The sequence below is a fragment of the Asterias amurensis genome, chromosome 3, assembly GCF_032118995.1.
Source record: "Asterias amurensis chromosome 3, ASM3211899v1".
Taxonomy (NCBI): Eukaryota; Metazoa; Echinodermata; class Asteroidea; order Forcipulatida; family Asteriidae; genus Asterias; species Asterias amurensis.
This window is the reverse complement of record NC_092650.1, coordinates 26,223,412-26,237,909: the sequence shown is the minus strand read 5'-3', so window position 1 is coordinate 26,237,909 and position 14,498 is coordinate 26,223,412. Positions and strand designations below refer to the sequence as shown.

General features: G+C 38.3%; 1 long non-coding RNA gene across 1 annotated transcript in view; it reads left to right on the top strand.

Annotated features, from left to right (window-relative positions):
- Positions 1–12,450, top strand: part of LOC139934459 (uncharacterized) — a 50,298-nt gene extending 37,848 nt beyond the window's left edge. Inside the window, exon 3 of the long non-coding RNA XR_011785709.1 lies at positions 12,361–12,450. This is a non-coding gene — a long non-coding RNA (uncharacterized lncRNA). The remainder of the gene's footprint in view (positions 1–12,360) is intronic.
- The last annotated feature ends 2,048 nt before the right edge of the window (positions 12,451–14,498 follow it).

The following is a 14,498-nucleotide window of genomic DNA, read 5'->3' as shown; positions in this document are numbered from 1 at the left end:
GGAGATGTTAATAGTATAAAACATTGTGAGTAACAGCTCCATGTGAAGTAACGTTGTTTTCGAGAAAGAAGTAATTTTCCACGAATTTGATTTCGAGACCTCAGATTTAGAATTTGAGGTCTCGAAATCAACCATCTAAAAGCACACAACTTCGTGTGACAAGGGTGTTCGTTTTTTTTTTTGATATCTCGCCACCTCGACGACCAATGAGTTCAAATTTTCACAGGTTTGTTATTTTGTGCATATGTTGAGATACACCAAGTGAGAGGACTGGTCTTTGACAATTACCAACAGTGTCCAGTATTAAAGCCATTGAACACTTTCGGCAGACAGTGTTCTCCAAAGGCCCACACTTCGTGTATCACAACTTCTATATAAAACAACAAACCTGTGAAAGTTTAGCCCAATCGGTCATTGGAGTCGGGAGAAATTAACGGGAAAACCCACCCTTATTTCCGCACGTTTCGCCGTGTCGTGACATGTGTTTAAAATAAATCCGTAATTCTCGACAACAAGAATTGATAATTTTTATTGTTTTAATGTTTTCTCAAAAAGTAAAGAATTTCATGGAATAACATTTCAAGAGAAGTCTTTCACCATGACCTTCTGTAAACCCTTTAAGTTATTTGTGTCTGTTCCGAAAGTGTATAATGGCTTTAAAGTGCTTAAATTCTAACCGAACGGTCATCCAAAGTATGATTTCCCAATAGGTGTGGTCTCTAGTTTGAGTCGGGGAATCTCCTATGGTTGTTGGAACCGCACAGAACCTATGTTTGTGCAGTGGGATTACGGCTTTAGGAAGAAACAAATGGGTAGGAAAAGGAAATATTGAGAGACATGGGGTAGATGGGCAGAGTGTGGAGAAATAGTTCCCTCATCCATGGACAGGGTATGGAACTACTTTTAGACGTGCAGAGAATGCAAGAAAAATAAGGACTGGTGGAGAGGAACCTTTCACCTGAGTGATTTTAATCCAGTCAGCAGAGGAAACTTACTACCATCCCAGCCAGTTAATCTGGAAATGTAATTTATTGGCGTATGGCCTCTTAACATCTTATGATGATACGCACCCCCCTCCCCCCTCACTTCTTCACCCACACCATACCATGAGCCACACACACTTGTGTATTATACCTATATCTGATTAGAGAAATTGGAACAGGGTCTTGAAAGTGTAGTGACACCCTGTCGTGTGAGAAGAAAAGGGGTGTACAGATTGCCGGCTTTAGCTCCGTCATTATTGCGCTAATATTAATTCCAGTTGGATTGGCACCTCAGCTAATGCTCCACATACCCTTAATACTAGACTCACTGAGTAGTTTAACATGATCTCTTTAAATATATATATTTATATTATAGCTTACGTGGTAAGCTAGCGACGATCACAGTTGTAGGACGATCACAGATATGGTCCTCATTCACAACACCGGCATACCAATTAAAGTTGAGAGCTAATGTTTAACAGCTTTCAACCACATTTGTTATCATTTTAGTCTGAAACATGTCCAGATATTAATTCATTGTCTATAAAGCCCGGTTCATTTTTTTTTCTATGAATGCAAAGCGAATGTTGACGTCACTGACTGACTGTTTTCGCAGCGAATGTTCACAGGAGTTGAGCACAAGTCAACTGCATTGTGATTTTTTCGTTGCGATTTTGTGACGTCAAACTTCGTTATGCATTCGCATTCGCAGGAAGTATGAACCGGGCTTTGAGCCTGTTCCCCCCTTTCTGCTCAGTTGCACCAATCTACATAATGGCCATTTACGTAACTAGCTTTATTTATTTCAGGGCTCTGTTCATTGTTGTCAAGCAAAGCAAAGCATTTATATCCAAGATCAAAACTAAGACATCACAAAACGGTTGGGTGTCCCCAAGATGTGTTACACCATGGATACAAGAGCCAACAAGCCAATGTGATGTCAGAATGTCTCCAGGAACGCGTAAGACATGCACGGGCTACACCTAAAACACAGATTCCGCCGGGTCTTTGGGGAAATAGCGATAGAAATGGAAGACTTTGCAGCCTAAAGATCACTTTGTCGCGCATACAAACCCCCTCTCTAATAAGCTGGGCAAACGAATCTAATATAATGTGCGTCTACTGGGAAATCAGGGACTGAATTAAATCCGAGAAGGGTTGCAGTAATTTTGTTACTCATCGCTGGCTTGGTGCGGTTTATGTGCAGTCTGTGTCTCGAATGAGATTACAATCGTGCGCTTGTTGTTTACAGACACTCGCGCCTGTTTTTCTTCTCATGAAATTAATCATTGGGCCGTGTTAGCTACTTATGTTTGGGGTTCCATTACAGGAAGATGGGATGCAACTTACATACGCAGGTATCAGCAATACTTGATTGTGTCTCTTGAGACACCTCAACTAGTTTGGTTAGTTTTTTTCCTCTCTCGGAGTGATGGTTTTCGGATGGTTTAGAAGGAGCAGTCTTTGAAACTCACACTGTATACCTCTGGGCTCTCTGGGCAAGTAGCGGCAGACTTGTTTTTTTTTTGCTGGCGACAATAAGACCATTTTTGTATGGACATTTTGCATTGTTGCTTTTTATGGAGTAAATTTTAGATTATTTCTATAATTACCCAAAATTACATAGACAAAATCTGAGAATTGCTCACAGCAATAAATTCACATCAAAATATGACAGTGGATGAATGCAGGTTTTGATTAAAAAGTTGATTCACAAAAGTGAGTTGGGAACCAGTTGCAGCATTGGAAACTCTATGAACCATTGGCTGATAAACTGTTTAAGCTAAGCATCCTTTTCCAAGCTAAGCAAGTTTTGTGCTAACATTTAAACAGTTTGGCGCATGGTCATGGGCCCTGCTTACAACAGAAGCGCTAACAAGGCTCTTGTAAATTCATGATTCTCTGGGTTGTACGACCAGAATTGCATGGCAAGGAATGCCCTGAGACACTGAGGCCTGATTATGGTGGCTTCATTTGCTAACAATTTCTTGGCCTGCTTTCTCGGGCTGAGTATTAAGTACTCAACGTTGATATGTTGTTGTCGTTGTTCGTCTGTTTTCTTGTCTAACTTCCCATCTTCTTAGTCATAATTCCACCTACCCAATAAAAATTAACAACCGTCGGTTATATTTTTCCAATATTAGCCAATTATGTGATAAGATCAAACTGCGCTGTTTTTAAGGAAGCATGAAGCTTGTGGTATATGAGTTTGCTCAAGTTGCAGCAGGCTTGCCTCAAGGGTGGGACTATAGTAACCGGCTCAGCCTTTAGGAGCAAATCCTCATCAAAATACACACAGCTAGAATATACATCTCCACATCTTCATCTTTTACATCTTAAGATCTTGATACCAGAAGCAAAGTAGAGAGAGAGAGAGACAAAAAGAGACATGGGGTAGAGAAAGGCGTGTTCCAACCAGTCGTGCCTTGTTGCACCATTCTGTGGTTACAGGAAAAAACACACCATCTGTAATCTGCCAGGGCTTGGCCCCCAAATTATTCATGGTGAAGGGGAAATGGGAATTTGAATCAAAGACAATTATCCCTGTTGGGAGTAATGAAAAACTAATCTAATTGTAGGCAGGCAGTGGTGATTGAAGCGGCACATTATGTGGCTAATCCCTTCAGAGGGACCGACCAGGCTTCAGGACAAATGCCGCAGTGGGTGGGTGGTGGGGGAGGGGGTTGAGGGGATGAGGGGGCTGGATTTGAGGGGAGGCAAACGCCAATTCAAGCAAAAATAAAGTCACAAAAAACCTATAAACGTGGTAGATTTTATCTCCTAGGGTTGTCTTTTTGAGATGGTCGGGTTTTTTCCTAGTTCGAATAAATAATGTATTGTTTACTTTATTCAACTTATAAGTCAAAGTGCATGATTGGTATGAGAAATAAAATAATCGTTTCTATTTGTTTGTATACATAAGTCTTGACTTGCAAAGTTTGTACCAGTCCCGCAGAAAATAGTTCCAACTGAAACGCCGTCAGAGTTGAAGACTCGACTCAATACCATTTCTTATATCGATTGTTGCAATCAAAATAAGCTAGATGAACGTGAGCAAAATCTGTTGTTATAAACACAAACAGTTAATGCCTTGTTTTCACTTGAATGCTACGATTTAATCATTTGTTTGCTACTTAACTTTAAGATGAGAGCGAACCTAAAGCTACAAAATGATGAACTTTCTATCTAAAAGCACTTGACGCTATTGGTAATTACCCTAAATAATTATTAGAATGAAGAATGAAAACGTACGTGATAGCGAGCAATGGGTAGCTTTGATAGTACAACACATTGTGATAAACAGCTCCCTCTGAAGTTTGAGAAAGAGGTAATTTATTACTAAATATGATTAGAGACTTCAGACAAGTGCAACAAGGGTGGTTTTCGTTCATGTTTTTCTTGCAACCAATCTAGTCAAAATGTTCACAGACTTGTTATTTTCTATGCATATGTGTGAGAATACTTGCTACTTCAGGATGAGCCGTTTCTCGCAATGTTTTATACTATCAGCATCTCTCTCTCAATTGCTCGTTACCAAGTATTTTTTTCTTTCGCTTCAATTATTTTGAGTAATTATCAATAGTGTCCACTGAGTCGTTTGTCCCATGTGCTAGGATTGGTATAGTAAGAACCCAGCACACTTATCTTGGAAAAGTGTGGGTTAATATACGTGTTCCTGGAGGTATAGCAACCGCAACATTTATTTATCAGTTTTGATTTGTAAATTTTATGAGTGAAAGAAACAACATTCTTGTCTTTGGTGTTTTCTTGGAATTTGACCATCTAGTCTAACGATATCATCACATATAATTGTTGTATAATAAACTGGAAGATTAAAATAAATATATTCCTCAAACAAACCAGTACTTTGTTTTAAAACATTAAAACCCCTGTTTCCCTCCATATACCCGTTTACCACGCTAAGTAATGCTCCAACGTCAACCATTTAAAATAATTAAGACAGTGTTTGAGAGAGCAAAACACAACAGGCTTTTACTAGAAAGTACAGCACCCAGATTTTGAGTCCCTAGCATTTTTTTTATTCTTCTTCTTCTTTCTCTCAGAAACTGAGTATATATCGGAAGCCTGTTGATTAGTGCGTAAGCCTGTTACATTTTCCTAATCTCATTCCATTTTCATCATCTTCCTCACCCTTTCCTCCGATAATCTCAACCACTATTTCCATAATTCCAGTCCTCAGGCCAAGTCAATGATTGACTATTCCTAGTTTTCCATCCAAGATTTGCTTTTTTTTTTCTTTTTCTTTTTTCTTTTCTTTTTTGAGGATAGGGGAAAAATGATGTTGATATTTTGAAGTGAACCCTGGCCGAGTTGTTGAGGCAGAAGGAAATGCGGCGTGCAGGGCTTGTGGTAGTATTAGACACAAACAAGATCCACTTTTTCCACTGGGGGTAGCGGATTGCCCAGGGACAAAAACAGCCTCGATTAAAATAAATAAAAATTATATGGCAGCAGAGACTAAGATATGGCATACAGGCTTTGGGGGTGAGGGGATACGGTCGTCACCCACGATGGAGGGGGAGGGGGGGGGGGGGGATTGAGCTATGAGGACGAGGAGGATTGCAAATGTGATTGTGACTTGATTTAGAGGATGATTTTTTTTCATACACAGCCCCAGGTGTGGGATTAAAAATAAAATTCATAGCAAAGTGGGGTTTGGGGCAACAAATGATGGATAATAATGCAGACTATAAACGGGATGATAAAATTATTGAGGGATCCAATCGATGAGGTGTTGCTGCTGTATCCTCTAGAGAGTCGGAGACCAGACTAAGTGACAACTCGAGATGTATTGGACAAAATCATCAAGTTCTTGGTATACCTCGCAGAAAATAACTTCTCCGGTGGGATTGTGCAGTGCTGTATGATAACAAAATCATGGTGATCTTATTGTCTGTTTTGAAAGCATCTTTGAGAATAAGACGAGGATTATGTGACAATAATAGGGTCCAAGTTCATGAGCTTATTTAGCACACGCAATGAGCTAAGCACAAAGCAACTATGATAAACAGAAGAAGGTGACCTGCGAGAAATGCAATGTCGTTTCCGTCCTTTACAAGATTATTGCCATAAAACTCAATAGCGTAATATTTCAAAAACCTTATTCCCATCTTTGATTTTGGGATGAACAAAGAAACATTTGTGACCCGCTCTGTGAAAATGAGTCACATGTAGGCAATTTCAAGAATTGAGTTATATGCATGGCTGGAAAGAACACATCAGCAGCAGTAATTTGGTGTATGTCTAAGCTTTGGGGTGTATCGCGTTGCTGAGTTACTCCCGTTTGAAATTAGCCATTACACCATTTTTTATGAAAAACGAATTACAAGTAAAATGATATTTTAAACTACCATTTCGTGCAAAAGGATACAAATTAGACATAAGTATGACCACAAAACTTTTTTTTTTTTTTTTTTTTTTTTAATACATTTTCCACATTAAACTGCCCATAACTTAATAATGCATTGGGCGACATGTGACTCATTTTCACAAAGTTGGTCACATTTACTAGAATGGCAACCTCCGGATTGAGGTGCCAGCGCTCTACCAACTGAGCCATGTCGACCTATGTTGGTCATGTCCCCTCTGATGTATTTTTTTTTCCATGGATCACACTGATTTTACTGTCACCGTGGCCAAGGGGTTAGATTGCAGGACTTGCAATCACAAGATTGTGGGTTCGAATCACTGATTTCACAATGACTTAAATAAGTATTGTCGTCTAGTTACTGAATCTGAATCACAATTTCTGGATTTGTGTAATTCAGTGTAAATCATAATCATACCACTGATTTCACAATGACTTAAAATAAGTATTGTCGTCTAGTTACTGAATCTGAATCACAATTTCTGGATTTGTGTAATTCAGTGTAAATCATAATCATACCACTGATTTCACAATGACTTAAAATAAGTATTGTCGTCTAGTTACCGAATCTGAATCACAATTTCTGGATTTGTGTAATTCAGTGTAAATCATAATCATACCACTGATTTCACAATGACTTAAAATAAGTATTGTCGTCTAGTTTACTGAACCTGAATCACAATTTCTGGATTTGTGTAATTCAGTGTAAATCATAATCATACCACTGATTTCACAATGACTTAAAATAAGTATTGTCGTCTAGTTACTGAACCTGAATCACAATTTCTGGATTTGTGTAATTCAGTGTAAATCATAATCATACCACTGATTTCACAATGACTTAAATAAGTATTGTCGTCTAGTTTACTGAACCTGAATCACAATTTCTGGATTTGTGTAATTCAGTGTAAATCATAATCATACCACTGATTTCACAATGACTTAAAATAAGTATTGTCGTCTAGTTTACTGAACCTGAATCACAATTTCTGGATTTGTGTAATTCAGTGTAAATCATAATCATACCACTGATTTCACAATGACTTAAAATAAGTATTGTCGTCTAGTTACCGAATCTGAATCACAATTTCTGGATTTGTGTAATTCAGTGAAATTCATAATCATACCAATGTTTGGACGAGAGAGATTGGCTGTTGCCAGCTTGGCGTTTTTATCCCTCTGCGGGGGTTTGCCAAGTTCCCTTGATGGGGGAGATCATTCAAAAAAACACTAACTTTTTTATGCAAGTCGCCTGACACAAAAGGCCTGAAGGCTACCTCAAGGTGTGGGCTAAACTTATTTTTTTCCAGAGGCCGTTGCCACCTACTCCTAGAGCTGAAACAGGGTTACCCCTTTCACAGTCCATACAAATGTAGGCTTGGGTATCATCAATTCGAATCCTGGCCGGTAAGAGCAGAAAGCACTACCTCCCCATTTTTATGTAGCAAGCGTCACGACCGGGATCCGAACCCACATCCTGCTGATCAAACACCAGTGCTTGAATCCGGTGCTCTAAACTGCTCGGCCATGACAACTTTACGAAACAACCATGGAAGCCACTGAATACGGATCACCTTCAGGGTACTCCATTTATTAGATGAGCTCATTTTTTCCTCACATTGTTGTATAAATATAATTTACGAGTGTTTTACAATAAACTGAAAGTTTGATCGGGAAAGAGAATGCAAACACGTGTTGTGAGTTGTTTGTAAACACGTGTGAACTATGCAGATGTACATAAATACATTATAGAGCATTGGTTGTAATCTTGATTTAAATATTTACAGAAGAAATGGGGCTATATGTTTTCTGAATAAGTCAACCATTTTTGTGCTTGCAAAGGAACTGAGAGTGTGACTATCATATCGCCGAAAGGCTGGTCTTATAAAACGATGATAGTATTATACTAGCATCATAACCATACAATAATGTTTTCAGCACTTTAATCGATATTTATTTTTGTTTTAACTTCCTTGTTGTTAACATTTTTACTTATTTGTATTTGCACACATTTATTTGATTGCTGACCTACATGTATACATTTACACATTCACACATATGCATTGGATAACAACGGTTACAAACGCTTTTCAAAAACCAACTTGACCGACCCAATGCAACGTGTTCCTTTAATATTTGTTTGGAGTAATTACCAAACGTGTACCTTTCCTTAATGAAATAATTGTTGTTAAGTATTAATAATATTATTATTATTAATATTTACATTCGACGGGTAATCGGTGTCATCTTCTAAAACTAGTGGCCATAACCAATTTTGTTAAGTTTAACAATTAAATTTTGTTAATTTGGGGCATAAGCAATATATAAAAAGTATATAAATCGTTCGGGGTTTGTCAGAATCGCTGCAAGGGTAATTTAAAACGGCTAGGTAGTAGCAAATGGGATCACTTCTCTGACAAATATACTCAAAATAAACGCCGAGGAGTAGGGAACCATAACAGTACATTTGCCTTGTCTCAAACACTGGTTTGAATCTCAAATGGTAATTAATAATGGTAAAGAAATGATATTAGGCCTACCGCAAACTCACTATAGAATATGATATTCAACAAATTAATTATGTAACCATTTCCTGGTAACTGAATTATTCCATCTCCAATCACTGCTTAAAGTGCAATCATCGTCAAGGTCAACCAGTCATCCTCCTTCCCATGTCTCTTCATCCCTCCATCCATTGCCTCTCTCCCCTGACCGCGAGACGACGAAGGGAGGATGATAAAAAGACAACAACAACAGAGAATCAAAACAAGTACTACGCTCCGTTACCTCACAGAGCTTAGCGACCCATCTACCCGAACACGATTCCTGTCGAGACTCTTGACTAGCTGGCGCTTACGGACTCTACCGACAATCATATACCTGAATGGATAAGATAATAAACAGTCTGAGTTTAATCTTCTCAATTATGCCACTGAGTAAATTGATGATTTATATTATTTGCCGGCTAGGTCCTCAGTCGTGTGCTGGAAGGTGTTGATATAGCGGTTAGTCACAAAGTTACCGAACAAAAATGATGAAAGGGCATTTGATATTTATTTAAATTAATGAGTCATATGGTTGAACTCGCCTTCTCTTTATTCCTCTCCACTCCGACGGCGGGAGCTGGCAGCGATTTATTTTTCCTTCTGCAGTAAATTATTAAAAAAGTGAATCTGACTGGATGATTTCACCTAACAAGACTATCTGAAGTCATTTGAAAGTGATGATGTTGCCTTTTTATTTTATTGCTAAACCGATTTCTTTGAAGAATTCCCACAATGAATATTAATATCTCTCAACTAGGCCAACCACAAACCCCCTAAGTATACCTTGATGTAACCTTACCACAGTTCTCATTTAAAAAAAAAAAAATGAAATTAAAGTTCTTGGCTTCATTTCATTTTGAAAATCGATCTTCTAGTCCGGTAGATACATTTATTATTTTAATATTTTTTGAAGAGGCGAGATGAAGAAGGAAATGAAGTGTAAAAGGGAAAGGGACAAAGTACCAAAGAAACTCTGTAAAAGCACAATTTTGAAATATTGGTATTGACTTTGTTTTCATTTGTCGTTTTTATTAAAATATTTATTGGTTTAATTATGGCAAGCACATTGATCTGGTCACAGGAAATTGTACTGCATTAAAGGGTCTATGTACTTTTTCCTCACACAAAACACACTGCCCACATATTTACATTAAACTTACACAGTTTGACGATTATGATAGTAGAAAGCTTCCCTTTAAATTTTACTTACTGAGGTGCTGTAGTTTTTTGAGAAATGAGTAAAACAAATAATTTTCGTCTCAGTTTTACTTTAGCATGTACAAACGTATTAACCAGTTATGCTCTATGATTATGGTATAATACCAGAACTGGTTAGTGGGATTTTACATGCTAAAATAATTGTCGTCTCATGTGAGACGAACATTATTGTGTGACTTGTTTTACTCATTTCTCAAAAACTTCAGCACCTCAGTTTTTAATATTTGAAGGGAAGCTTTCCACTATTATTATCTTCAAACCTTGTAAGTTTAAAGGAACACGTTGCCTTGGATCGGACGAGTTGGTCTTTGAAAAGCGTTTGTAACCGTTTTTTTTATAAAATGCATATGGGTAGAAAGATGTTGTAAAAGTAGAATACAATGATCCACACAAACATGCCTCGAAATTGCGTGGTTTTCCTTTTACCTCGTCGACTAACACGTCGGCCATTTATGGGGGTCAAAATTTTGACTCCCATAAATGGCCGACCATGTTAGTTCGCACAGTAGAAGGAAAACCACGCAATTTCGAGGCAAACTTGTGTGGATCATTGTATTCTACTTTTAAAACATCTTTCCAACCATATGCATTTTATAAAAAACGGTTACAAACGCTTTTGTTTTGACCAACTCGTCCGATCCAAGGCAACATGTTCCTTTAATGTCAATCTGTGGACATTTGAAAAAGTACCCAGTTTCTCATCCTTCGGCAGCCAATCTAATCTCAGAAACTGAAAAAACAAAATAACATGTCCCAATTTCATAGAGCTGCTTAAGCAGAAAAGTATTGCTTAACGGTTTTCAGTAAGAGGATTTGGACCTATTTTCGTGGCGGAGTATTGGTAAGGTTTTTAGTAGCACCATGTGAAAATCTCGTGATAGTGTCTATTCTGTTAAGAATTGGTCAGGTTGAAAATTCAACGTTTGGGTCAGTATGCTCTGATCGTCTTCAGGAAAACAGTTTTCTGCTAAGCAGAAATGAGCAGGGTACCAGACACAAATTGAACTTGTGACACGGTAGCTTTTCCGGTAACCTTATTCTGGAAAGCATGCTTAGCTACTTTTTGAGCTTAAAAAGCACAATGAAATTTAGCTCCGATCTTAGCACATAATAATTAATAATAATTTATTGATCTTATATTGCGCTCTCTCCAGGACCAGCCTGTTCGAAGGCGCATGACAGTAAAAATTGCAAAAGATTAAGAAAAAGACATACAAATAAGTGAAATAAGCACATCACCTGAATGTATAGTCTGACATGGTCTGTGATACTTGATATTGTTTTATGAATGTCTAAAGTTGGGACCATTTAGGTTTGGTGAATTCTACAAAAAGTAATAATGAGATTTTGAATAACACTTCTTTTTTTTACATTTGAATCTGAGAAGTGATTCATGTATGAGCGAGCAGTCTCTGAGATTTCTGAGGGTTGGTGTTCGTTCACGAATGCTGCGGCCAGAGATAGCGGTTGGTACCCGCTGCCACTTCGCTAATGTAAACGTCATTCGTGTGAAAGTACCATGACTTATTAATTTGTATGTGTTCTCAGCAAGTACACACTGTGTTTCGTCGAAACTTTAACAATTGCTTTGTTGTATCCTTCCTAACAATTTTTCAAATAGGGAATTCAACATGATTTAAAGGCAGTGGACATTATTGGTAATTACTCAAAATAATTATTAGCATCAAACCTTTCTTGGTGACGAGTAATGGGGAGAGGCTGATGGTATAAAACATTGTGAGAAACAGCTCCCTCTGAAGTGACGTAGTTTCCGAGAAAGAAGTAATTTTCCACGAACTTGATTTCGAGACCTCATAATTTAGAACTTGAGGTCTCGAAATCAACTATCTAAACGCACACAACTTCGTGTGACAAGGTGTTTTTTCTTTCATTATTATCTCGCAACTTCGATGACCGATTGAGCTCAAATTTTCACAGGTTTGTTATTTTATGCATATGTTGAGATACAACAACTGTGAAGGCTAGTCTTTGACAATTACCAATAGTGTCCACTGCCTTTAACAATAACCTCTAAGGCTTGGACGGTAAGACCCAACTAACAGGGATAATAATATGGTAGTGCACTTGATGTTATTTTAAAGTTTTTTGACAATTGCTCGCCCACTATTAATGAGTTGGTTTAATCCCTTAAATATCTTGTTCAAGTTTTGTGTATCATTAAAGAATCTTAAATCACCCTTTGTTGTATGCATTGTGTTCCCAGAGTTACTTTCAGAAGCTAAGACATTATTAGCTGTCATGTCCAATGGTGATTGATTGAGCCTTCGTCTGCATTATTCGCAATGCTTGGATCCGGAGACTTGCACCGCCCCAACCAACAGCTGAAGAGGTAAGGTCCGTTTGTCTTCATTCATGACCCAAGACCGTCTTAATCCTCATGTAGTCAACACCTTATTTTTGTCAATGTCATCTTGACCATGTACCCATCCCAGGGGGTGGGGGTATCACAGCAGGTAACCCCGGGTATCATTCATGTACCTCTGGCTACCTTGAGCCCACTTCACGCACACCCCCTCCGGCCCTGGTTTGCCCCCCTGTAGATACCCACAACGGGTATATTATGGTGCTATCCATGTACCCAACACCTGTAAAAACTCGCCACACCTGTACGGCCCAAAGCCTATTAGTCTGTTGTCTTTATAAGCTGTCAATCATCGTTGATTGGCAGTGAAGTGACATTGATGAGGTATTGTACAAGGTAACTAGAGTTTCCCCCTGCTGGGGTCTGAGGAAATCCAGGTGCAGAACGAGCTACCCCGGAATGTCAAAAAAATGTCCAAGAGCTCTCTGTTTTGAGAAGATACAAAGTTGTGAAAATATTGTATCCCTGAGCAACCACCGCCCATTTCCCTACCCATATTTGAAGAAACCAAACAGAGTTGGCACATTCTTAAGTAAACTTTACTGTTTTGGGGTTTGCTTTAGAGGCTATACAAAGTTGTCCGTGAAAATATTGTTTCCCTAAGCAACTCCCACCCAAATCCCCTTGTTAGGATAAATAAACCAGAGTTGGCACATTCTTAAGTAAACTTCACTTTTATTTGGTTTTGATTTTGAGGAGATACACATTTGTCCGTGAAACCACTTCCATAGAGAAACCATGGATTGCTCCATTGTGAAACATTGTATCCCTAAGCAACCCCGCCAAATCCCATAACATTACTTAAAGAAACCAAGCATAGTTGACACATTCTTAAAGGGAAGGTACACCTTTGGTAATTGTCAAAGACCAGTCTTCTCACTTGGTGTATCCAAACATAAGCATCAAATAACAAGCCTGTGAAAATTTGAGCTCAATTGGTCATCGGAGTTGCGAGAAAATGATGACAAAAAAAACACCCTTGTGGACGTGTGCTTTCAGATAGGAATAAAAGACTTCTGGCTATAGAGGTCTCTTATTTTTTTATTGGGAACTTACCTCTTTCTCAAAATCTATGCTACTTCAGAGGGGCTGTTTCTCACAATGTTTTATACTATCAACAGCTCTCCAATGCTCGTTAGCAAGTCAGTTTTTAAGTTAATATTTGTTCCGAGTAACTATACCAAACGTGTACCTTCCCTTTAAAGGAACACGTTGACTTGGATCGGTCGTGTTAAAAACTGTTTGTTATAAAATGCAAATGATCCACACAAACGTGTCTCAAAATTGCACGGTTTTCCTTTTACCTCGTCGACTAACACGGTCGGTCAATGAGAGTAAAATGATTGACACCCATAAATGGCCGACCTTGTGAGTTCGCAAAGTAAAAGGAAAAACCGTGCAACTTCGAGACATGTTTGTGTGGATCATTGTATTCTACTTTTACAACATATTTCTATCCATATGCATTTTATAACAAACGGTTACATTTTCAAAGACCAACTCGACCGATCTGAGGCAACGTGTTCCTTTAAGCAAACTACTGTTAGGGGGTTTTGTACGCCGACGCCGCAAATACTATGTTTCGTTAAGGCAATACGAAAACTGAACCGTTGTTACTCCATTGATAAAAAAGGCAAGGTAAAACCATAGATTCATGGTAATAACAAAACCAAACAGCGGTTTTTAAATGTACTTCTTGACAACAAACACAGCCAAACCATAGAGGGCCAATCAGACTGCAACATTTACGCTCAAGGAAAGTCTAGTTGTAAGAAGTGTGATGGCGTACTTCACAAAACCCAGTGACCACAATGTTACCCTGTGAAAGTACAGCATATGAGTGCCTTTTTAAAAATCTCTTTACAAATACGTGCATTGTTCCTTTATGGAGAGCGAACATGGAAGGTCTTAACCTTGGGTTATTTACATTTCCACTAGATAGAACATCAATCCATCACCTGGTTTTTTGTTCAAGTGAG